The 24,145-nt window shown below is 45.1% G+C and overlaps 1 protein-coding gene across 5 annotated transcripts in view; it reads left to right on the top strand.

Moving 5' to 3' along the window:
• The window catches only part of ANO1 (anoctamin 1), an 802,432-nt gene that overhangs the window by 316,884 nt on the left and 461,403 nt on the right, over window positions 1-24,145 (top strand). The window lies entirely within an intron of this gene.

Here is a 24,145-nt window from a genome sequence, read left to right as displayed (position 1 = left end):
CAGGAGTGCCACAAAAGCATCATCGAGCATCCATCTTTTAAGGACACTTTCGAGACAGTCGAGTCCTCGAACTGCATCTGGCTGCACTGCTGACTTTTGTCACGCCGTAGTCACAAGAGCCATCTGAGCCACCTCAACCAGCATTCCAGATCTGGCAACCAGCACAGAGAAGCTGATTCTTGGCCCAGAGCAGGTGCACCGGATTGCCTGCAGACGCCCGTCCAGCCTCGCTTGCCAAACTGCCTGCCGCCTGGTACCCACAGCTCTCTCCGGCCACTAACTCTGTCTCAAGGGCTGCAAAGCGCCCTGGAACCGCCTCAATACTGTTGAGCACCAAGAACTTCTTCAGCACCAGGTCCATTGTGTTTCTGCCCCCGGTCCTTCTCCGACGGCCCCTAGAGACAGTTCGGATCCTTTTCCTCCTTGATGCTGGAACCCAATAACCTTGAACTATAAAATTATTAATTAACCTACTACCCTCCTGTCAGTATCCTGAGTGCATCACTTTCCTTCGTGAAACTGTCTGTCCTCTGTGTTCCTTTACAGGGTGGTTGTATTTATAGTGTGCTAGAACGGTCTGTTGTAGTAATAATAAAGTAGATATTTGTATACAACCTTGACTGGACTATCCCGTTATCATTGGGTAATAATTGTATTTTCACTGTGTTGCAACTAACCAACGATCCACGACCTTGCAGACATAAGCCTGCCGTTCCATCCACGTTACCAAAAATTGGACAGGGAGGTTTATAATTGACTCGTGTTCCAATCTGTTTGGATCCCTTCTGGTGTACTAGAGGTGTGGGCTTGATTGATGGTTTAGAAACCGATATTCATCCCTGGACCACTGGTTCCCCGGAAGGTGATTCGTCACATTGGTGGCAAGCGGTCAGATTGGTTGGAGCCTTGCGCACAGCTTAGCCACCCAACGATAAAAGTACTGTTGCAGATAACATTCAGTCACTGCTTGGAGTAATAGTCATGGGGCTGGACATGGAGACTATAAAAAGCATGACCAAGTATGTCCTGCATGTCTTATGTCAAGAGAAGGGACTTCTCCACAGCACTAAGGTTAATAACCCTGAGTTGCTGACCAGCATCCAAGCTGGGGTAGAAGCGAGGGCGGTTGGGGAGAGGACCCTAGGGGATGGGCTAGACCCTGTGTACCTGAACAAACAAGTCCTTCCGGAGGGGAAAAATGGCAAGGACGACCACATGAGTGGTGATTCTCACCAATCATGCCACCGTGGGGCAAGTGTGGTTTATCAATACTCGAGAGGGTCAGTGAGGACAGGGGCTAGTGTGGCATCCTGCAGGTTTCAGGCCTCAGATCAGTTTCTAAGTGGCCGGCTGTTAATGAGGTAACGTCTAGAAAGCTCCTGCTCGAGGAGAGGAGACTAGCACTAGAGGAACAGAAACAGCGGGACAAGGTTGCCATTGAGTGGGACAGGGGTGACATAGAGCTGCACAAGCAGTCGCTTGAAGAGAAGAAAGAGGCCAACAGATCCACCTCTAGTGAAAGCAGCAGTAGTGGTTCAAACCAGAGTTTCTGGGATAAGCCCGATGGCACACCCCCAAAGGCTTAGTACAGGCTTTTGAAGTGGAGAAGGATATTTTCAACTAGTTTGAAGCTCTCGAGCTGGCATTCCAGCTGCAGGAGGTGGATGAGGTACTGTGGGGTGCAGCCCTCATGAGTCGCTTACCGAAACCAGGGACTGATGCAGTTCTTCAGTTAACTCCTCAGGAAAGGCCTGTTTATGAGAGCATGAAGGCATCCCTCTGCAGGAACATCTTCCGCTAGTGAAGCAAGGCCAGGAGTTCCAAGAGGGAAGCAAGATCCCTCCCCTAAACATCTTCCAGGGAACAGAGGGAGATACCAGACTCAAGAGGACCCATCCTGTAGCTCCAGAACCGGTACCCAGCCAGCACACAGTGTGCCCTGCTAGGTTCTGCCAGCAAGCTTCCTAGGTGGGAAGTGCCAGAGAGTCTCTGGACAAAGGACAAGGCTGTTGCCTGCAATCACTCTCCTGAGCTTTGGGCTGTCCACTTTATGATACAAGCCCTACGAAGAAGCTAGGAGGAGTGCCACACAAGCATCATCCAGCATCCATCTTTTAAGGACATTTTCGAGATAGTCGAGTCCTCGAACCGCATTTGGCTGCACCACTGACTGTTGTCACAAGAGCCATCTGAGCAGCCTTGACCAGCATTCCAGATCCGCCAACCAGCACAGAGACAACGATTCTTGGCCCTGAGTCGCTGCACCAGACAGCCTGCATACATCCGTCCAGCCCCGCTTGCCAAACTGCTTGCCGCCTGCTACCCACGGCTGTCTCCCTTTACTAACTCTGTCTCAAGGGCTGCAAAGTGCCCTGGAACCACCTCAATGCTGTCGAGCACCAAGAACTTCTTCAGAACCAGGTACATTGTATTTCTGCCCTCCTGCTCCTTCTCCGAAGGCCCCTCGAAACAGTTACAACCCTTTTCCCCCTTGCTGCTGGAACTGAATACCTTGAACTGTAAGACTGATTACTTTAACAACTACCCTCCTGGCAGTATCCAGAGTGAATCCCTTTCCTTTGTGAAACTGTCGGTTCTCTGTGTTCATTGACAGGGTGGTCATATTTGTAGTGTGCTAGAACTATCTGTTGTAGTAATAATGAAGTAGATCTTTTGATACAACCTTGACTGGACAGTCCCTTTTATCAATGGGTAATAATAGTATTTTTGCTTTGTTGCAACTAACCAACGATGCACGACCTTACAGAGATAAGCCTGCTGTTCTGCCCACATTACCAAAAATTGTGGTCCAATCTGTTCAGATCCCTTCTAGTATACTAGAGGTGTGGGCTTGATTGATGGTTTAGAAACCGATGTTCATCCCTGGACCACTGGTTCCTCCAGAAGTTGATTCGTCACAAACACAAAGGAAGCAATGGGACATAACATGTCAATAGAAGCCTTCAGAGAAGGACCAGGGGGCAGAACCGCAATGTACCTGGTGCTTGTAGGTGTTTTTGGTGTTCACAGGGTTGAGTCAGTTTCAGGACACTTTGCAGATTTTGCAACAGAGATCAAGATGGGAGACATCTGCGGGTATCCGGCGGCAGGCAGTTCAGTGAACGAAGCTGGACGGATGCTGCAGGCTGGCCTACACAATGGCTCAGGTTCAGGAATTGTTATCTCAGTGCTGTTCGGTGGTTCGGAAGCACTGGTCGAGACGTCTCGGATGGCTTTAGCAACTGTGGCATAACAACAGTCAGTGGTGCAGTCGGTTGAAGCTCGAGGGGCTCGATTGGCTCAAAAAGTTCCTTTAAGGTGGACGTTGGTAGATCCTTGTACATGGTCTCCTCCTAGCTTCTTCACTGGTCCAGTGTCATCCTTTAAGGCGGACGGCCCAAAGCTGAGAAGAGTGGTGCAGGCAGCTGCCTTGGTTTGGTTCAGAGACGCTCGTGCTCTTCCCACCTAGGAGGCTTGCTGCAGAGCCTAGCAGGGCATGCTGTGTGCTTGCTGGTTACCGGTTCTGGAGCTGCTTGGAGTATTCTCTGGATTCAGTATTTCCCTCTGTTCCCTAGGAGATGTTTAGGGGAGGGATCTTGCTTCCCTCTTGGAGGTCCTGGCCTTCCTTCACTGGCAGAAGATGTAAGGCAAACTGTACCTTCAGTCAGAGTCCAATGCTGAGTTCTTCTGGCTACTCCTTGCAAAGTCTTCAGATGATCTGCCCAAAAGAGGGGCTCAGCCCACTTTTAAAGCCAAATGGGCCACACTGATTGGTGTAGGCTAAGCCTACCTTAATGAACCAATCCTGGGTCCCCACCAACATTCTCGTATATGAATGAGGTCATAACCAGAGTGCTTTGCAACAGAAAAGGTAAAGGGTTGAAAAACATGTAATACTAAGTCCAACCCATCTTCCTGTCTGTTGTTGATCAAAGTGTCTTTCTAATTAATCAACCTCTCTGTAGTTCCTGATTAAAGCAGCAGGTCTCCCGTGAAGCAGCTGCGAGAACATATTTTCTGTCTCTGTCAATCTACATACTCGTACCTTCGGAATGGGGTCTCCGTCCGGGGATGACTACTGTAAACATGCAGTCCTAGACATGACATTTCCCTGTCAATCGATACTAAAGGCGGGAGCTGGAATCAGGTTGACACAGTGCATGTGAAAGAGTGTTGGGGGGTTTCCTGTTTCCTTTGTTAGCCCCTACAGCCAGGCCCCATGTGGGCCTGTTTGAATTAAACTCTGATTAGTATGCAATGCTGCCACCAGCAACAGAGGTAAACAAAAGGACATGACATATCCATGGAGCCTTTGTTAGTTAATTAGGCTGGCCATGGCAGGGGCAACGTTTTTGCCCTCCCCCCTTCTGAGATGACATTGTGTAATCCTGGCTGTCGTATACCAACTATATATATATATATATATGACAGGGGGGACTGTGCCTGTAGGCTGTGTCCACCTGGAGTACAGAGGTCTATTTGTATGTCGTGCAGTGCGCATAGGAAAATGTGTGTGGATTAGTTGCACATATTTTCCAGAGGATGATCTACCATTGTTCAATTGCAATACAAACTTTAAAAAAAAACAGGTGCGCGCACACCCACTGTGCAGATGGACAAATTCCTCACAATCAGTTTCTTCTCACTGTCCCCTGACTGAGAATGTATTTTATTGGTAATAATATTAGAGTATATAGCGATTAGGAACCGAGGTACTAGATATATGACGACTGGGAACAGAGGCACTAGAAACGGTGGACAATTTTATTTATTTATGGTTTTCATTGTATTCTAAACCCAGCATTTCTAAAGTACAGAAAGGGTCAAAGCACGCACAATGACAATGATAAATTAAATGATGCATGTCAATTCTAAATTTGGTAAATTTTCGGTGAGACCATTGTAAGATTTTATGAAGGAACGTTTTTACCCAGAATTGTATATGGAATAACAAGTTTTTATCTGTGGATTTTAAAGATTTAAAAAGTTTGGAAGGTCTGATCTGGAAAGCTGTGCTGAGTTTACAAAAATCTACTCCCATGTCTTACGTAATGACCTTGGGTTGGGTTCAATGGAGTTCAGAGCACACCAGAGACGCTTATCCTTTTATAGAAAATTACTGGTACCTGTGAACGACTCCCTGTCTTTCGATCTGAATCTGGCAAATTGAGGCCAGAACGCTTGCTATTTAAAAGAGTTTAGGTTTGTGTAATTGGTTGTGTTATATTATGAAGTACGCTTTTTCTCTTTTTTTTCTTATATACTGTCAGGTCTGAGTAGGCTGCAGCATGATTATGAACGTTTTTTAAACTTTTATTTTTATCGGCAGAGGTTCACAAGGTACAAACATCGAGGCAGCAAGCATATGAATCATGTAAAGCGTGGAGCAACTTACAGACTACCGTATCATCATTTCAACAGTGATTGCAGAGTTTTACAGATAGAGGAGGACACCAAAGGAGATCACAATGCATGAGTGGAGGCTGGGGACAAACAAGACCCAGACATGCTTTCACACTGATTGTTGAGATATGTGTTAAATTCGTTCCAAATGTTCTTGGGGCGAGATTGGGCCGGCAGCATAGTCAAGTAGTCCTCCTAGCAGTTCCGTGACCATGTGAGCAGGCCCAGCCACCTCTGAGGGATCGGGGGAGAAGAACACCTCCAGCTCTGGAGTATACACTTCTTGGCAATCATACAACTTATATTCAAAAACATTTTCAGGCGCTTAGATTCCTCAGTCCTCCAGACCCCAAATAGAACTGCCAGAGGATCAGGATCAATAGTGGTTTCAGTTACTGCACTAAGTGTATTTAGGACCTCATCCAAAAAATCGGACAATTTGTGATCAGCGTCCGCTGCCTTGCATCGCGGGCAGAGGCGCACCTCAGAACGAGCAAACCCCGAAGTCCTGCGCGGTGTATAATATAGCCTATTAAGGAGTTTATATTGCATGGCCCGAAACCGGAAGTTGAGGGAGACTTTTTGGGTGTGAAGACACATATTCTCCCACAATTCATCAGGTATCTCTAGGCCCAGTTCGTCTGCCCATTTGTTGCGCGCTCCGAGAACCGGAGTAGAGGAGACGTCCTGCAGGATTTGATACAATGAGGAGGCGACACCCCGTGCACCGCCCGAGTTAGCAATGTACGCTATTGCCGGGTCATCTGGGGGCTCATCCGGAAAGGAGGGCCACATGGTGCGGAACGCGGCGCAAAGCCTGTAGTATTGAAGAGTCTCTAAGGGGGATCTACTGTGACCCGGCCTCCAAGAGTGGGGATCTATAAATTTGCCCTCTGGATAGAAGTCCGACAACGCCCTATACCCCAGAGCCTCCCAGTGGCGGGCCAAAGCAGTGTCCAGCGTGGGCTCCAACCCAGGAAAGGCCCATGCGGGAAGCCATTTGTAGTACGGGGAGGTCCCATCTGATGGGCTTAATATGCGTGTCCAGGCGAACATGGTCGCAGCAATGGGGTCAACGGGGGAGTCCGGAGCATAGTGTTGATGCAGCACTAAGGTCATTAAATTAATACCAGCGGATGCCAGCCGTTCCAGCTTAACATGCGGGCGCACTGGGGCGCCAGGGTACCAATGAGTGGCATGCTGGGCCTGGGCCGCAATCCAATATATAGTAAAGTCAGGAGCAGCAATACCCCCCCGTTTGTATGAGAGTGCCATGTCAGTCCACTTCTTGCGCACCGCACCAATGTGCCAGAGGAATTGTGCACAGAGCGTGTGCAATTTAGTGAAGTATGCCCTCCCAGGCCATATGGGTATATTACTGAAGGTGTATAAGAGCTTGGGGAGCAAAATCATTTTAATCAGAGATAGTCGGCACGCAACGGATAACGGAAGAGTGCGCAATCGTGAGATTTTAGCCTCAACTGTTTGCGCTACCGCAGAGTAATTATCGGTAAGTAGGGTGGGTTTAGTGAGGAATATATGTACCCCCAGGTATTTAATACCCTCCGGGGCCCAGCGCAGGGGATATTCGGTGATGGGCTGTACGGTAGATTTAGTATGATTATGAAAGTTAAGAGTGTTTTTGTAAAGTATGAGTTTTTTTTGCTGTAGATGTGTTAAAAGTCATAATTTAGTTTTTCTCTTTAATCTGGCTAAAACACAATAAATAAACAAAAAAAGAGTTTATGCCATTCTGTTCTGGGTTTCACACTAAAATTGGACTATTTTATGAGTAACCCAGAAAGGGTTGAAAAGATGTTGTAAATGGCTGGTTGGGTGAAAACTATTGAGGAGTTCCAGTCCTATCAACCCCTCGAATACCTGAGCATGGTTCATAAGAAATCCGATTGCCTGGCGTGGGGCAATCAGACCTGATATCAAGAAGCCGAGTTAAAGACCCATTAGGATGAATATCCTCCAATTAACAATATAGAGGACTTTCTTCCATAAATGTAATCTCTCCTGATGAACCACAGACAACACTGTGGAGAAACACGTGTTGAGAGTGAAAATATGTATGCATGAAAAACTATGTGTCAAGAACCATATGCAAGATAACGTTTTTGCATGAATATTTGGAACTAATACATGAAAACAGCAATTATTTTGAAAAACAAGAAAAAATAAAAAAAATACCAGAAATTGATATACTGGATTTGAATCATTTACAAAAGAAGATTTGAGATTGATTCTTGTTTGACAGGGAGCACACTCTGTATAAGTACTGTTCTAAGTTAAAATATAAGAAATAAATATTGCTACAGTCGCAATATAGTATTTGGGTTGCAGATCCCAGTCACATACAAAACATTGTACAAGGAAAATCGCCCAGTGAAGAGGAATCAAAAGCAGACCAGGACTGGAACATTTTTAAAGAAAACTCAGTTTAAAATGCATCTGGTTCCGCTCTTTCCTCTCAGTGATTCTTCACTCTTCTCCAGATGTACTTATTCTTTGTCATTGCATTATTCTGTACTGCCATTTTTTCGTAAGATTGCAACGTCTTTGGTGAAAGTGCTGTATAGGTCACAATAAGTACCCCTAAGGATGCCATTTGTGCACAAGCAGTGGCATTCCTAGGGTTGCATGGGGAGCGTAGCGTATGTGCACTTGGAGAAATGCTCATATAGAGATATGGGGCATGTGCTGATGCTGTTTTAGGCCCAGAAGGAGAGGTGACCATAGGGACACATGAGAGGCTGTCATAGCTGCACATGAAGTGGCAATCAAATGGTTACATGGGGAGCGTGCCATAGGTGCAAGCCGAGAAGAGTTCATAGATACACATGGGGCAGTTCAAAGGCTGTGTTAGGCCGAGAAGGAGAGGTGGTCATACGGGGACATAAGAGGCGACCATAGGTTCACATGAAATGGCATACCGAAGGTGCACACAGAAAAAAGAGGCACATCATATCCTGGGATCACATGGTGCACCTGATGGATCACACATACATGAGGATAAGGAGGTTACCTTTGGTGCTGGTTCCCTTGGAGTGGTGTTCATAGTGGCACACAGGGATGGAGCCATAGAAGTTCATATGAAGGCAAACGTGCTTACTGAGGCGCCGGGGACAGTCTTATAACTGCATGCATAAGTGAATATACTTTCATAGGGGTACACATTGAGTCAGTTATTGAGACACACGCAGAGTGACTCTCAGAGACACATGGGGTAATGGCAGGCTTTTAAAGGTGCACATGGAAAATAGGGTCGAGCGGGCCACGTCATACTAGGACAGGGATATGTCTTCATGGCATCATGCAGAGAAGCTTCCATAGAAACACATATGCCAATGTTTACAGGCGCCCAAGGGAAGAGTTTCATAGAAGCAGTGAGGGACCTTTAATCTGAGGACGACCTCCTGTGCATCATTTTAGATTTGCTGCTGAGCAAAGCTGGGCCACCTTTTTTAGCTGTGTATGATGAACGTCATGCGAGGTTTGTTCTCAGCTTGACTTGATTATTTTTGACATTAGTCGAACATGGCCCCTGTAGATTCCCAGTTGCATTGTTATGGATTTCGTTTGCCCATGGCATGGGCTGTGGGTACTTGTGGGCACAGATGCCTTTTGAGTCCCAGGAGTCGGTGGGGGAGGATGGCTTGTTGTCACGGGTTTAGTTTGCCCAGGACAGTGTGGATTTCTCAGGTTCAGAACTCAACCCCTGTTAGGGAGAACACAACCAGCAATTCAGAAATTGTACAATGATTTCTTGACTCTATACCACAAATATTTCAAGTTTGCAGTCATGGGACATCATTTTTCCTGTACTGGGCTTTCATTCAGCAAACGAATGCATTCTGGGAGTTATCTTCTCGGTTAACCCCAATTGAACAGATTGTTCTTAAGAAGATAACACCAATGACTTACGAAAAGAATGCTCAGGCCTGAAAATGGGGAGCCCTAGTCACGTGGAAGCAATCGGTCGCCTGGTGTCATGTCCCAGTGCATTGATTTTATGAGGAGCAGCTCTCCTTTACGCCTTGTGCGTGAGTGTAAATTAGCTCAGTGGGATACTTGCAACCTGTGGGTCACAGATTTGAAGAACCTTTCATCTTCCAGAGTGTACATGTGTGTGTCCCTATGTATGAAGGGTTCTTGTACTGTACTCACATAACTACTCACTTTGTCTCGAGTTCTACACAAATCTAAAAGCCATACATTATTTTTTTACACTTCTGGAATTCCCTTCAGAATTTCACCATCTAATCCCCACAGGGGATTGTTCAGCAGTTTTAGTTATTAGAGTATTATCCAATCAAGCAGCAGTTTCTCTAATATTTGAGAACAAGGTATTCATTCACAGGATGCGATATAAATGCATGACATGATACAATTATGTTCCATAGAATGTGGGCTTCCTGAGATAACAAACCCAATTCAAATCTTATTGCACAAATGGTTATAGTCTGTGGTAAACTTAGTACTCTTTTCCATACAAAACCTTCTAAATGACAAACGTCCTCGTACAGCAAACTTTGATGTATTTCTAGGCCATAAATCAACATGGCAGCCATCTTCGCTTTATGAAATTTTAAAAGAGGGATGATTGAGAATTTTCCAAATTTAAAATCTTAAAAATTAATTTGAGCTACCGCCTTTCGAGCTTTAACACATACGCCTTCCATCACCAATCTTTTCCGGGAGTGCTACATATGTCAAAACCAAGGTACTTCACACTGTCCACCTGGGCTATCTTTTTCCCTCTCAGCCGGTTAATAGATGGGTTTTTTCAATGTTTATGGTAAGATCATTTATTGAACACTACAAATTAAAACTGTTCAGCACTCTTTGTATTCCAACTTTTGTGCAATCCATCAGGATAATATCGTCTGCCAGTAAATCGGGGTCCCTAAAACGTTTGGGGCAAAGCAGAATGCAGATTTAAGACTCTCTCCCAAATCATCTATATATGCACTCAATGATAAAGGCCCCAATTTGCAACCTTGGCAAAAAGAACACTATTTGTCAGAATAGTTGCTGACATTAGACCATCTAAATCCAGCCTAATCTTTAGCTGAGGGTGTTCATTAAGGTGAATAAGGGGTGCCAAAGGACCCTTCCGGAGGCCCCAACTTAGTAATGGGTTCCACATCTTGTTCCTATTTACGCAGTCAAAGGCCAGCAATAGATCGACCAATATGAATGTACTCCTTCCCAAGCCAAACGTTGAACTTAATTTAGGACCCAGCCTACATAAAGGTTGAAGGGTCAGGAAGAGGACATTTCAGATGGGACGGTGAAGGCAGGTTATGGTGTTTTCTTGAATGGGAAATAAGCCCTATTTTAATCCTATAATCCCGTGTCTTTGACTTACCCACTGCATAGACAGGACATCTGGCAATGAGGAGGACAGAAGATGACATGTTTCGGGCTGACCCGGCTCTTGCAACTGCACCCTTGGCTGCAGTGTAGAGCCCGCCAGCCTGACTTCTCCAGGGACACACGCCTGCCCTGCATGCCAGTGGGATGTGGAGATGGAGAAAGAAATACAGCCCACAGCATTCCAGTGGGAACCAATCACACCTGTGTATTTCCCCTAGGGCACATACTTTCAGTTTTCACACTAGCCGGGCAGCACTTTCTGCATGCCTGCCCCACTGCAGCTACCTCCCCGGCGGAGGCTGTCCTCCGCTCACCAGCACCTGCCTGAAGCCCTGCAACAGTTGAGGTCCTCCTCTGCTCGCAGATATTCACCTGTCAACCTGCAGATGCCTATGGAAGTGCAAGGCCACTGTGCAGTGCACATCCACACTGTCCACACCGACGCCTTGCGGAGTGATGATGCTGCAGCAGCCCACCTCCCTCACTGCCACACCAGAGGTGTGCACGCCGATGAACCACATATCGTGAAGCAAATGAATAAGAGAAAGTAAACACAGCCATTTGAAAACACACACCGATTGTCACAGTCCATGGTACTGCCTACCCTTATTAGCAGCCATTGCAAAGGATAAAGGAACCAGTGATGAACATGGATGGGAATTGGGGCAGTGTGGTTTCCCTTCATAGAGCATCCAAGTAAGAGTGGGGGTAGGGGCACAATACCCAAGATTCTCACTGCAGAAAGAAATCTCATGGGAACAATCCCGTGATAGCACTTAGAGCCTAATTTTGCAGACGCCCAGATCCATTTGAACTCTATCTTCACAGGATGCAGGCTGCCGGATAGAGGACTTTATGAGAACAGTGGGAGAGCAAGAGGTAATGCTGGAAAAAGAAATGTTTACTAATGTGGTGGGAAGAGAGGTTACGTCCGGGATCTGGACACTACCACAGGGAGAGAGACCAACATATGCGGGCATTAAGACAGCACTCAATAAAGTTTGTGACCCAACACAATACAGAGCATGGACACCACGCGTTTAACCAATGCAAACAAAAGAGGGTGAAATGACACATTAGTGACCGGACTGTGAAAGTTGGTCACCACCTGTGAATTCAGCACATTTTCAAACGAGCAGGAAGTCGATGTTTATGATTACTGAAGAATGCACATCATACACATTCCGAAAACAACTTCTGAAAAAGCCTCTTCTACCTATTGACTTACCTAAACTGTCTACAATATGTGAGAGAGTTGATATTCCATTAAGTGACCACAACAGAAGCACCTAAGGAACCTGACCGAGTGGTGGCCAAGATCCAAGAGGACAGAACAGTCAGATGGGAAAAGAAAGGCCATGGGTGTGGACACTGAGAAAAGCACAAACAGGACCAGGCGTTTCTGCTATTGGTGTGAGACGTCATTCCTACACAAGGGGTCCCACTCAGCGATGAAGCACAATGCGGCACCAGTGGAAGAGAGGATCACTTTCAGGCTGTTTGCTATGATGGCCGGCCACACACGCCTCCAACAAGACCACAACTCAAGCAGGACTGCATGCCAACACAACGTGTCAGACAGGTGAACACCAACCGTGTAGACGCCCTGTTCTACAGAGCAGTCAATCTCCAGAAAGAGCTAGGGTTCTGTTTCTTGCTAAACACACCTGGCCCCGGCAGGTTCCATTCAACACAGCAAGGTCTGGGCAGCTGCTGTTGCTGTGCTCTGCTTCAGCTGGCTGGCAAGGCACAAAAGCCAGGCCACAAAGAGCGCACCTGTGCTCGTGAAAGCACGGCTTCAATGTCAAGGAGATAGAAAAACGACCAAGCACAGCTACCTTAAAGCGCACAATAAAAAAGAAGCACGACCCACCAACCACACATCCGGCAGCCCTTTACCAACATATTTCACCCCAGAAACAAAGCACAATTCACCTCGGCACATACACGTTTCACATACAAACACCGGCCGTTTGACTTCATTGATTCCACAAAAAAAGCTGAGAATAGTGTCAAATCTAAAGGCAGATTCACAAAGCACAACATATGTCCATGAGCTTGCCTGCTTCCATCTCCCTGTACCAATCAGCAATGCAACTGGTGCATGCTCATGAACTGTCGCATCTGATCTCAAAGCATCTTAAGGTTTTCACATGTGCATGTAATCATGCAATAATAAACAGCTCTTTTCAGAGGACAGGGATTGTTGCATTGCAATCTGGTCCCAAAATGTTATTTTATGTTATTTGGCATTAATATAGCGCTCTATATATCATTGGTATGACTTCAAAGCACTGCTAGGTTGAACGCCCGCAGGGATCGCTGTCCAGGTCAGTTGAGAGAGTAGGGTGTCATAGGGTGCTTAGGTGCACTGATTATGTGCGCAGCTGATGCGAATGCCTGATGGTGGCTGCATCCTAGCATTAGGAATGGTGGTATCCGATGTCAGTTGAATGTGTGCAGCCTGGAGGGAGTTCACCAGGACTGGGTTTTGACTGCGTTAGGCCTGTGTAGGATGCTTATGTGTGCAACTAGGCCCAAATTTCGTGGGTATAGCTGCGTTTTTATCAGAATGTTGAGGTGTTCATGAAGCATTGTTCGTATGTGAGCAGCTAGGCCGAATTGATCGAGGGGTGTAGCTGCTCTCTGTTTGTGTGGGTTTAAGTTACCAGATGACATTGTGTGACCCACAACACCATGCAAGATGTGAGTGGCACCTGCGTAGAGTTGAAAAGGCATAGTGTAACTTTCACCGAGTTTTGCAAGAATTTTCACAAACACATTGGGCCTTACGTTCGAAGTCCCCGGAGCGCTACATGATGCAGAGCAACAATGGATAAAACGTTCACAGATTGTTTATGCCTCAGATACCACCTGGAGCATTTTCATGTTCTGTCCTGGCAGAGCTGGTGAACAGAATGAAATTGCAATTTCTGTCGGTTCCCACATGCTCCACCAGTAAAAACCGAGTGCATTTAGGCCAGCATGATATTTTCAAGATGGCGCAAATGATAAAATTCCTATGTAATCCGCATGCATTGTACACTGCTAAGAGCAGATGAATATCGTAGCAATCCCTTTCAAATACTATCTGCTATGCATAAAGGCAATTATGCCTGCTTAGAAAACCTTTTTTGCACTGCGAAGTTCAAATAATGAAAATTGCATCAAGGTGGCCTTTTCCACAAAAGTACAAATGTACTGGGTCCCTGACTCTGTGCAATTTACCATTGTCTTATAGACCAAGGGAGGGGTCATTATCATGGGATAATGACCCACCACAAAGTTATTTCCCAAATGATAATGACCCCTTCTGAGGTCTACAAGGCTATTAGTACATGTTTTGGAGTTTTGGCAGTGAAGTAAAAACGTTATTTTAATAGTGAGTAAAATAAATGGACAAACTCAGTAAATTAAATGTTTTTTAATGTTGTAAAGTTTAAATAACAAGGTTTTCTTCATATGTTAAGTATATTATTTGCAAACTGAATTTAACTTGAACGGGTTTAATGTGAACATACATTAGGCGTCATGCAAAGGTAAACGGTTTATAAGAAAGTAAAAACATATTCCCATGTTTTAGCTATCTCTCTAGTGTTTTAAATAGGGGTGACTCTGAAAAATGTCTCTCAGAGAGGGAATATCTTGTTGAAAGACACCTTGCCTAGCAATTGCATTATGGTTTCCCTGCCCGCTTTTGAAATCAGAATGCAGTCAAAACCAGTAGGTATTGACTGTGCTTTGAACATTCTGATTGGTTGAGGGGAGGTCATTAACGATATACATGTTCTAATATTTTTTAGAAAATTATCTCTATTGTAGAAATATCTTGTTCCATTAGAGATATAGGACTTGAATTGCAGTCATAGTCTGGAGTTGGTCTAAGACGCTCAAATGTTTGGTGTTGTTAGGATGGTTAGTGCTGTTGGTTGGTTATTGTTGGTTGCTTTCCGTTCTGAAATCTGATTGGCGGCCAATGCAGAGGGATTTGTCTTCTGTTTACTTTTCCAGTAAGAGGTTGTTAGTAGCATAATGTGAAGAGTTCTCCCAATGATCTTCTGGAGCTCAATTAGTAGGGCCTCAAAATGTGGTAGAGTTGCCGAGTTATTGTTGGATGGGGCGGTATGTATGGGAAGCCCCCCCCCCCCATGCCAGTGATAAGGTAGTGAAGCTCTCCAGAATTGTTGTGCTGCGGTTGTATTGAAATTGATGCTGCAGATGAATATATCATGCAGAGTGTGGCCATCGTCATGAGAGGGACCTTGGATTAGCTGTGAGAATCCCAGGTCATTCGTGGTTAGTCAAAAAATCTCATGATGGTTTATTTATTGTGTCACCCACCCATACATTTAATTTCGACTATGATGTTTTAGTTTAGAACATTGGGTGAATCACAAGGTCTCACATCCTGTATGGCAGGATAACATAAAGCATAAATACAGTGCCACAGTCAAAAAACAACAACATGTATAGACAGGAGGAAACACAACCCCATATACATTGATGAATATTTATACACTGAACATTGTGAAAGATAGATGACCAATACATTAGTCATGGAATTGTGGCTCTTAGTTCTTATTGTATGTCACAAAAGATGTTATCCATTGTGTGCATTTCTTCAAGAACAGACTCTGTGGTCTATAGTCGACGCACTGTGCTTTGGCCTTAATCAAAGCAATTTACGTGCACCCAGTATGGTAGGTCTTCATCAGAACAATCAAAAAGTAATTTAGATGGGCTGATCCAGTGATGGTGGATCCCTTAGGGGCACTTTGTTGCAAATATCCCAACTCCACTGGGGGCAGGGTGTAGATGCTCATTGGTCATCCCCAAATCAATTGTATCACAGAAACGGATATCAGTCTGATCGATGTAGGACTCTTGCAGGTGGCGATTTATTTACTATTCTCATGTTGATATGAGGTCATGGCCTGTATTTAGTTCACATTGTATTTTTCCACTTCAGTACAACCATTATGACAATAATATATTTAATATTTGATAAACATATAACTACAGTTTACAATAGTTACTGCATAAGGTGCCCATCACTACCCGCTCTGACATCATTCCATACATAATGAGCAAGTCACCAGTGTTAAACAGTGAATACCACTTGGGTGATCCTAATGCAAACTGTTGAAATCCACAGGTATCCCGTTTCACAGTGTCAGTTGAATCTTGCATTTTTCCCCAATTCTGAAGCTCACAGATGATTCAAATTGATTATGTATAATATACATTCATGAGTGTATAACTTGTGTACCATATTCTAAAGTGGTACCGCATTTCTATTCCATGTTTACCCCATAATACACCCAGTGTTGGGAGGGGGAACCACAAACAGCTGTCCTCTGAATATATTGGTTCTTTTTAAGTGTCTCTGGGTATACACTTGAAGCTCATTCCAGCGCAACTTTGGCTTCTCCCAGTCATGTGTGGCTATGTAATAATTTAATGTAATTGAATTGTTTTTTCATAATGCGCCTAATACCGCAAGCGCGGACCTGGGATTCAAACCTCTGTTGCTCCGCGTGGGCTGGCTTCCAAGACCAGCGCGTTGCCCCTGTGCTATCCTCTGTTCACACCTTGCCACACCACCCTTCTTCCTCAAGTACTGACTTGTGTACACTTGGCTGCAGCCCCTCATCACCCTAAGTAGTACAATCCTATGGCACTGATGTTGCATTTTTTTATGCAGGTTTTTTGGGCATGTTCTTCCATGGAAGGAAGTCTAGAAAATAAACTGCCATCTTCCAACCAATAGATGTATTTTTATGTTGATTGCATCCTCGTTTTACAATACAACTTTCTAAAGTTAGAAAAATGAGTTCAATCAGTTTTGATATTTCCGAAAACATTGTTAAATGGGAAGTACAACTAAGACTAGAAGCATTAGGAACAAGCTGTGTTGGGTCATTCAGTGTCCGTGTCATGTATGTTCAGGAGGAGAGCTCATGATCATCCCTAAACATGCTTTGCTAATTCCCAATCAAACCGTCAACTGTAGTAGGACATCTTCATTACTTACACACTAAAACAAGAAATGCGAGTTGCAATTAATGAGTGCAACAATGCTTGTTTACAACAAATTCTATAGACCAGCCAAGTGCTAAGTAACTAAATATTACTTGCATTCCTTCCAAATCCATTCCTTTCAAATTCCTCAGAGATGTATTGCAATTATTGTTAATTCCTGCCCATATAACCACCTAATTCGTAACAAATATGTTGTTATTAATATTATTCATAAGGTTTGGATTAGCAGCATAGAAACATCGGCAGCAGTTGTGTAGGAGTGATTAGCTTTCACACCACGGTAGGTCTACTTGTTGCATCCCGTGTCTGACTGGGACAACACTCTGTCATGTTTCTGGTATTTATCAGGTTGTGAGCTTGCTTTGCAAACGTTTTGCCGGCTCTGCCCTCTGGCACACTCCAATCTGGTTTAAAATTGTTGAATTTGCAAGGCAGAAAAGTAAGCCTTATGAAGAAATAATGCCCACTCTGACTGAATGGCCAAGAGTTCAGGCAGAGCCAGGCTTAGCCATGCAACACAAGATCCTAGCAGCACGTTGGTTTTTAGGACGTCCATCAATGAAACCAAGACTGCATCTTGCCCCTTCACTAAGGTTAGTAAGATGGTGTCAAGAAATGGTGAAATAGAACTTTCCACGGCACAGTAATAAATGAGGTCTACCTTGCTACACACCATAGGCATGGCGGAGATAAAGAGTGAACGCACATGGGTCAAACAGATGTCTAGGGTCTTAGGAAATGGTCTACCTTCAGACGTGTTGTTGCCCCCTCCCCACAATTCTTCCAATATTCCAATGCTTGGACCTGGCAACTTTTCAATGCACTTCAAACCTGACCCACAGAAAGCCCTGCTATTCCGGTCAGAGGACAATACACTGTTTATTTCCGCCTATAGTATGCCACTATGGGGACCCACACATCGACCTCAACACCTCCTGCTATTCCAGTTATAAGACCTACACACTGACCCACATCTGTAAATGCATTTCCTTTCTGACCTACAGCACCTCCTCTCATTACAGTTGTAGGACCCACATCTGCCAATCCATGCCCATTCTGACTCGCTGCACCACCTGTTATCCAGTTGTAGGACCTACACGCTGGCACCTGTGAATGCACGTCCTTCCTGACCTACAGCACCTCCTGTTATTCCAGTTCTAGTATCCACACCCAGATGACAAACCACCACAGTCCTGACCTGCCGCGTGCCTGCTAATCCGGAATTTGAATGCACACACAGCTCGTCAAGCATTAACAGCCGCGGTGTACATGTTTCCCTCGTGGACAGGTCACAAGCTTCATTCACAAGCAGCTACAGCGGATGAAGCAGCAGTGTATAGTTTCCCACACCCACATTACAAGTACAAAACGACCAGCAGGCCAAGCATCCCAAACTCGGAACAGTCAGCTTAATGCAAGCTTCCTTCGCAAGCTGTTAAAAAAGATTGCAATTAATTCAAACTTCACGCAGAGCCAGTAGCAGTGCTGAAAGCTTCCTTTAGACAAGCCCCCCCTCCCACATCAGACATCATACAGCTGTCAAATCCCCCCCAGCTCCCTGGTAAAACAGGGGAAACAGTCACAGAGACAGGGTGCCACCCCACACACACACATTGCGCAGGGGATTTCAAAACGTTTCAACGGTATATAGTCCTTAACAGAACAGTCGTAAATGAAATTTGCTCTAAACTGCAGAGTCATCTCTTTTGTTTTGCATGTTCTCCTCTGTTCCTGTCACACTATCTGCCATCAGCCGAGCAGAAGTAAGACCCATAAGGCACACACCTATACTTAGACTTATCAAGAACAGTAGTAACCACAATCATCACTCAGAGGCATATTTGTCATTGTAATAAAAAGGCAGTGGGTTTTATTAGACATAATACGAAGGGCCTGATTACCAGAAACATTGCATAATGGCGCAATCCCATTGGAAAATGTTCTGTGAATCAGGCCCCAAATAAACATACTGAGTATTATGAAAATTCCCAAACAAGAGGTGTGCAGTGTCTTATTTGTTCTGTACTTTTGGTCACTTGGGCCAGGAAATGAAAATTGTCCTTGCCCACAGGGAGCCACCAGCATCACCTTGGACTTGTAGCTCCTTTTCCCTCCCATGTCCGTGACATTGGGACCTGTAAATTGGCTGGTGCTGCACTGCTCTGCCTGATGGCAGTTTCCTTCCTGGCCCATGCCGCCACACCTGAGTGGGTCCAAGGCCGCTCAGATTCCCACCAAAAGGACTCTTGTTTCATTTACATCCTTTCCCTGCTAGGGCCCTGAGGATCCCCCTGTGCAATACCTCCACCCCCGTCACTGATAAGTGGGTTGTTCTATTTACATCCTTTCCCTGCTAGGGCCTTGAAGATCCCCATGCGCAATACCTCCATCCCTTCACTGATAAGTAGGTTGTACTACAACCTTTCCCTGCTATAGCCTTGACAATCCCCATGCAAAATAGCTCCATCCTCTTCACTGATAAGTGGGTTCCATCTTTGTGGAACATATCAGAGTCAGGTAAGGTTATGCTCCCATGCCTAATGAAATTCAGGCCCCTGCTTGTGCAAACATTCTCTATTCCTTTATTGAGCTTTTTCCTTGCTATGTCAATTGCTTGGTTTGAAGAGGCACCTCTCCAGTGTTTCCGAGGCAACATTTCTGACATGAAAATCTCTGTTTCATTCTAGCATTTCGATAAACCAGTCAAAGATGCCCATATGTCATGTATTGGTTGCTTTCGACCAGGTTTTACTAAGTCGTTGCCTCCCAGGTGTATTACTAGGTAATCTGGGGTATCTCAAACCCCCACAAGGTCTGCCCACTTGTCATGGATCTCTTCACATCTCTTACCAAGGGTGCCACACTGTGGGGTGGTAGTTTTCTAAAGGGGATCCATCTCTTGTGTCCTCGGTACATCCCCCTGTCCAGGCCACAAAAGATTGACCCACAAAAAACGTTGACCGTTAAGGGGCTTCTGCTTTACCTTGCTGATGCCACTGCCCCATATTCTAAGGGAATGGGTGCCCACTTCCGTGTGGCCCCACCCTGCCTTGGTGATTGCTTTCTTGAGGACTGTCTTTAATCGGGAAAGGCTGATAGCCTTACCATCCCTATGGATCAAAAGTTCCTACTGTTTCCTTCTTGGCCTGTCTTAGACTTGTTTATCACTAATGTCATGCTAGCCTTCCCCATGCAAACGTCTATTATTGCTAAACCATTATTTGCCCTTGTGTTTGAGGCTATTAGCTTACTGACCCTGCAGGGCCCACAGTAGGCCAGCGCAAACGACTGCTCGGAACGATTTGGTTTCACTCGTGTATGAGCATATCTTTCCCCGAGCTGCTATTACTATTTCCAGCTTTTAAAATTCTGGGGGGCTCTTTTGTCTTTGGAGGGCCGTATGAGCATCCCCCAACCTTTAATTGCCTAGCCCATAAACATGCTGTGTGTTGGACCCCTTCCACCATTCAATTTCACCACATATACAACTGCTGACAAGTGCATCCTTGTCCATGATGTTCCCTTATTCTGGCCAAAGCCCCTACTACAAAATTGTTAACCCCATTCTCATTTATATGTCTTGCATGCACACAATGTGTTACTTGTTTTACTGTAACCAGGCGCTTACTGTATTGTTTTGAGGTTTTTGCTGCTATGCCTTGTTGGCTAGCTCCATCAAGACACTTGAGGGACCCTCTGGCTATATGACAGGGAGGGAGGACAGGGAGGGATACCTTGATGGCACCCGTAGCTTTGCACGTTTTCTTGTTGTATTCTCCCTTTGTCCCCAGCCGTTCGGCGTTGTCCAGTCAACTGTTGTTGGCTTCCTGTCAGCATTCCCCAAACCTCCTCTGGCACCTTTGTCATGCACTAGTCTAAGGAGTTAGAAGAGCTCCCATTGTAGGCGGAATAAAGCATCATCAACGTCCTTCACTCTCCCTACAGAGTCTTATTCTTCTTCTTCTTCTTCTTCTTCTTCTTCTACCTCTTCTTCCACTTCTTTCCCCTCTTATTCTTTCTCTTCTTCTTCATCCTCTTCTTCCTGCTAATTCTTTCTCTGCTTCCTATTTGTCTTCTTCTAACTCATCTTTTAATTCTTCTTCATATGTTTCTCCTTGTTCTTATTCACATTCTTCTTATCGTTATTCCTCTTCTTCCTTCATTAAATGTAAACGGAGGACTCAGGTTCTTAGACAGGAGGGGAACTGACACCCATCGTCGTCGTACGTTTAGCTGCCTTGCTCTCCTCGAGGCCCCGGCCAGTCTTATTCTTCCTCCCGTAAATATTTGCGGAGGCCTCAGGTTCTTAGCCACGTGGAGGACCTTTTTATTATTTGGCACCCGTAGTCGTGGTGCGGTTAGCTGCCTTGATCTCTCTGGCACCAGAGCCGTTCAGCGAGGGCCTCTCTGTTGGTAATAGCCTCCTGTCACGCCTTCCCCAAAGCATCCTCAGGAACCTTAGCCAAATGCTGTTCTGCATCTGATCTGATGCATCTGGAAGTTTCTTACTGCAAAAGGAGCAAAGCACTTGAAAACAACATTCTCTTTGCCCCAAATTTGTTTTGCTCTCCCGTCAGAATTATTATTCAAAGTAATGTTAGCTTTAGTCTAATGATATTCATTACCAAGTGCACGTGGCACGTCGTGGTTCCTCAACTGAAGCTGCTGACCACCGCCATGTTTTCTGACCAGTCTGTCAGCTCCTTGTTGCTTCGCCAAAATGACCTATAGCCGTAGCCAGATCATATTGGGACGATCTTCAACAATGTACTGTATCCACCCATTGCTCTGCCTAATCCTCTGGTCAATGCCAGTGCTCCAAAATGTTGCCCCCAACGTCCCTTCATGACGTTTTCTATTCGTTAATGAAAGGCTGTGCTGTAATAAATACCCTGTCAAGTGGACTGAAACACAAAACGGTTGGTGGGAGCTCTTTTACTGAAATCTGGGATAATCCTGGTGCTGTGATAATGCTGGGCTGATTATATAGTGCTTTCACCAAATGGCGAGAACCTTTGTATATGCCTTAACCACCAAATGAAACTGTCATTCATTTATCTGAAAGCTGCCGGCTGGGTTTATTTATTTATGTATTACTTTTGTTATACGCCTAGACCCTGAAGTATCACGGCGTAGTTACAGACAAAAGCAAATACATTATTGGTGGTGATCAATGCAATAGGACAGTATAGATTTGCGTACATTTCTACATTATATACACTGTATGTTTTTAATTGTGGGAATGTCGTTTCATTATTAATGTGGATGGGTAGGGTGTTCCACTGCTTAGGAGCGAGTACTTTGGAGCTACTGCCCCCTGCTTTTTCTCTTTTGTATCATGGGATTTCGAGGTTTTCACTGTTATTCGATCTAAGGAGTCTGGTCTGGGATTTCTTGGTGACTGTGTTGAGCAGGTATTTGGGAGCTTTGTTGGCGATGCATTTATGGGTGATGCTAAGGGCTTTAAAGAGTATTCTGGCTTTGATGGGAAGCCAGTGATTTTGTCTCCTGATGTTGAAGATGTGCTTGGATTTTTTTATGCCTAGTGCAGCTCGGAGGGCTTTATTCTGCATGAGTTGGAGTTTGGATAGGTTGGTGTTGGAGGTGCCTAGGAGAAGGATGTTACAATAGCCAAGTTTTGATAGTATGAGCGCTCTTGCTAGTGTAACGCAATTTTCTGGTGTCAGGAAGTTGCGACTAAGAGAGATAAGTTTGGCTGTGTAGAAGGTAGAGGAGGCTAGGGTGTTTACTTGCTAAGACATGGTGAGTGTCGCTTCAAGGTAGACCCCGAGTGTCTTAACTTGTTTAAGTACTGGGATTGTGGTGCCTGCAATGATGAACGATGAGTAAACAGGCTGAAGGGAAGTGATTCTGGACGAGTAGCTATGAGTAGCTCTGTTTTGTCATCATTGAGACATAGGCTATTGTTAGCCATCCATTTTTGGATTATTGTGTAGATTTTATTGATGAGTAAAGAGTCTTTCTCATGGTTACCTGTTAGTGGGATGAGGATCTGGGTGTCATCTGCAAAATTGGTGGAGATGACACCCATATCATCCAGTGCTGTGAAGAGCAGCTTGGTGTAGGCATTGTACAGGGTGGGGGATAGGCAAGAACCTTGAGGGACGCCTATTGGGACTGGTATGGGGTCTGCTGATTCTTTCCCAATGGCAATTCTTGAGGTCCTGTCTGCGAGGAATGATTTAATCCAATCTGTGACATTGTTGGATAGGTTGAAGTTTTTGTTTAGGGTGGCACAAAGTTTGTCATGTTCGACCAGGACAAAAGCCGCAGAGAAGTCAAAAAGCATTAGCAGGCAGAGTTTACCTGATTCTCTTGTGGCATCCATTTGGATCTTCAGGTCGCGAAGGACTGTTCCGGTACTATGGTGTGGGCGGAACCCTGACTATCTGTCTCCTTAGTAATTGATAGGGCAAGTACCGGTATAAGTACCGCTTTCCTGCTTGCAATGCTGCAACGCTGCTTTTGTGATTCCTGAAGCCCTTTGGACTTGTGGACTGTGATCCTGTTGAAACCATTCAAAGCGTTTTCCAGCCTTTTTTCAGCATTTTGTTGCAACATCACTGCGAGGCTGTATTGATTGACATTCACTCTGTTGAGCCCGCCTCATTTCCACACGGATTGGCTCTCTTTTCAGCCTATCGCCATTCATTCATTTACAAATTGCTGGCGCACGCGCACAGCGTGCGCGCACACGGGCAAGTACCGGTATAAGTAGCGCTTTCCTGCTTGCAACGCTGCAATGGTGCAACGCTGCTTTCGTGATTCCTGAAGCCCTTTGGACTTGTGGACTGTGATCCTGTTGAAACCATTCAAAGGTGACATTTTGTGACATTTAGCCTACGTGCTGTGACACCAACTTGCTTCATTTATTGACGCTGGCTATTGTTTCTTTCCAGCGTTTTCCAGTGTTTTTTCAGCATTTTGTTGCAACATCACTGCAATGCTGTATTGATTGACATTCACTCTGTTGAGCCCGCCTCAGTTCCACACGGATTGGCTCTCTTTTCAGCCTATCACCATTCATTCATTTACAAATTGCTGGCGCACCCGCACAGCACGCGCGCACACGGGCAAGTACCAGTTTAAGTACCTCTTTCCCGCTTCCCTGCGTTACTGCGGTCTGTGACAATTAATTTTCTTTTCAATTATTTGTAATTATTTTTATCCTATTCTTTAATTTTTTATTTAACCACATGTTTACCTTATGTTTACTTTATGATCGTTATATATGTTATATATGTTAGTTTATGGTTTTACATTGCTTGACTGATTTGCCTTTATAATATTATTG

This window comes from Ambystoma mexicanum, chromosome 11 (genome assembly GCF_040938575.1).
Source record: "Ambystoma mexicanum isolate Mex_15411 chromosome 11, UKY_AmexF1_1, whole genome shotgun sequence".
Classification (NCBI taxonomy): Eukaryota; Metazoa; Chordata; class Amphibia; order Caudata; family Ambystomatidae; genus Ambystoma; species Ambystoma mexicanum.
The sequence above is the reverse complement of the archived record's forward strand: the minus strand, read 5'-3'. Positions and strand labels throughout refer to the sequence as shown.